Genomic DNA, 2,894 nt, shown 5'->3' with positions numbered 1-2,894 from the left:
ACATTTTACCTTCCGAGTTATATCATGAGCCTTCAGATTGATATAGTGTGACTTTAGAAAAATATCTAATTATAATTATGATCATAAACTATATTTATTACAAGTATCGAAATATATATATTACAATAATTATTATATAATTAATAAACATAAAGTATTGTATAATATTGTTATAACGCAGTCATACAATGAGAATTACTGGCCGCATTATAATAATAATTTAAATACACACACGTAAACACAAACAGAGCATTTAAAACAATTCGAAATGGAAGGGAGAGAGAGTCGAACTATCTTTAGTTCATTTTATGTTTATGTGCGTTCATTTTATTACAATATACTCTTCGTAATGGCAGCTATCGAGCTATTGAAAAAGCTCTTAAAGATCTTCAGAGGAACAAGTGTTTGATCAAACTGGTGATTGTCCTATCATACAATTCCTTTATCCCGAAGATTTGCGGGTAAATAATAATTTAATCTCTTATGTTAATAGTTAACTTGAAATGTGTGTGTGTGTGTGTGTGTGTGTGTGTGTGTGTGTGTGTGTGTGTGTGTGTGTGTGTATTAATCTGCTTTCGTTTGAATTACTCATTGGCTTCTCTTTGCTTTTCAACATTATACTATAACGGCAATGTTTTTATCTATAATACTTGAAAATTATACTTTTATTTTATAATATAATTTTGCATTACATTATATTTCTATCTACCATCTTACAATTAGTATTATAATTTAATTATAATATTATATATTTTTCAAATAAGTATAAATGCAAAATAAGTTATTTGTTTGATTTATCCATGCGAAACATATGCATATGTGAATAATTAATAAAGAAATTGTTATAAAACTGATATATTAAACAACGTATAAATGAAGTTAACAATAATTTAAATATTTATATAGTTTGTTATCCTTTACTATTGTGATCTCAGTAATATTGAAAGAACAATATATTAGCTCGACACGAATTCGACACTTTTGGTCGTACTTACAATAGTGGTAACATCATAATAATGGCTGACTGATTAGAACAAGAAAATTTTTTACAACAATAAAACAGTTTATTGGAACCGTACAATGCGAATATACAACAAGCGAGAAATGAAGCGTATACCGATCAAAACTGAATCTTAATAATTACATGTAAATTTATATACCATTTCTAGATCTAGCTTTGATCTAGCTAAAATCTTTTATCACAACGAATTTCTCATCCAACATTATTTTTGTTTAGAAGGAGATATCATTTTCTTTGGACAGTAAGCCAGCAAGCAATGAGCAAATTGAAGACGTAATACGACAGATTATACAACGATCTGTGAAAACGTTCAGTCCGGATTTTCATAATAAATTTTATAGCGGCCTTGACGAGTATGGATTAATTGGCTTCTGTTTAACGGAAATATTGAACACTAGCATGTAATTCCAATTAGTCAAACAATTAAGAATACTAGTAGATATACGACGGTGTTCATAGTTCGTTTATATTGTAAGACTTAAGTAAATTTTAACATGCTAATATAATTCTCTGATTGATTTATTTTAAGACTGTACTTAAGACAGTCTCAAAGAGCGAAGAATCGATTATTGACTATAAACCGTGTCTATTTTGATTGAGAAATGTAATGCTTCGTACTTTTTTCTAAAAAAAAATGTGTGATTACTAATCAATGCCGTTATCATTTCTTACAGATAACACTGCTAATAATTTGCAATTAAAAAAATAACCTTGTAATTTCAATTAATACGTATTGAAGATTTTAAAATAGAAAAAAAAGAGTTTAGTTCTTTTTAAAAATAAATATTTAACAATGGTTTCAGAAATAACTTAAAGAATTTGTCTTTTTGAAATCTCAAAATAATAATAGATAAATGACATTAAAAGGAATCATGATTAATATTGGAAAGTAATTTTTAATATAATCGTTTTAGAGCCACTTTTAATGCCATTTTGATGTTATAATTTTATTGAGATCAAGTTGAATCACAAATTAAGTAGTAGTTAAATTGTAATTCACATTTATAATTTTTGATATTGTTTTTCTTATTGTTAGAGATAATTACAAAAACGCTCCTGTACTTACGCTAATAGAGAAGGTTGTGATACAATCGTCATTGAAGTTGATGGGCTATCCATTTCGCAGCGATGGTATAATGACGCCGAATGGCACTGTATCGATCATGTATGCAGTGGTGGCCACTAGAGAAGCATATTTCATGAATCAAGTTAATAGACAGGGCATAACATAGGTAGACATATTTCATTATCGTGTGTTACCAGTGAATGTGGCTATTACTCCGTTATGACAGCTGCTTATTGGTTGAGCTTTGGTACCGAAAATGTTTACACGATATTATTATTGCTTGTCAAGGACAGGAATTATTTATCGAAATAGAACTTCTGCCAGCTTTTTTAAGTTTATTTACTTTTTAGAATAAAATTTTGAATTTTAGATTTTTTTATCTGTATTATCATCTGAATTAATTTGATTTAGCTCAGGTGCTACTTCAGTCACAAATTTACTTCATTAGTTTTTTCTATCAATAATTTTTGAATATCTTGATTAATTATTTATATATTATTAATTAAGTAGTGTAAAGTTAGCTTTTGAGAGAGAAGAAAAAGAGAAAATAGAGGAGAGAGAGAGAGAGAGAGAGAGAGAGAGAGAGAGAGAGAGAGAGAGAGAGTGTGTTATAGATTTATTTTATCTTTAGCTGGAACAAATGTTTGTCAAAAAATATGTAGGTATAGATGATATCCACATATTTATTATATTACTTTTTCTTCTTAAATACTAAAAAAAAATCTTTTGGTCTTTAAAGGGATATTAGCGTCATCTGTTTAACATTCACATAAACACACACACGCACGCACGCGCGCGCGCGCGCGC

Source organism: Trachymyrmex septentrionalis, unplaced genomic scaffold, assembly GCF_001594115.1.
Source record: "Trachymyrmex septentrionalis isolate Tsep2-gDNA-1 unplaced genomic scaffold, Tsep1.0 scaffold6, whole genome shotgun sequence".
In the NCBI taxonomy this organism is placed as follows: domain Eukaryota; kingdom Metazoa; phylum Arthropoda; class Insecta; order Hymenoptera; family Formicidae; genus Trachymyrmex; species Trachymyrmex septentrionalis.
The sequence above is the reverse complement of the archived record's forward strand: the minus strand, read 5'-3'. Positions refer to the sequence as shown.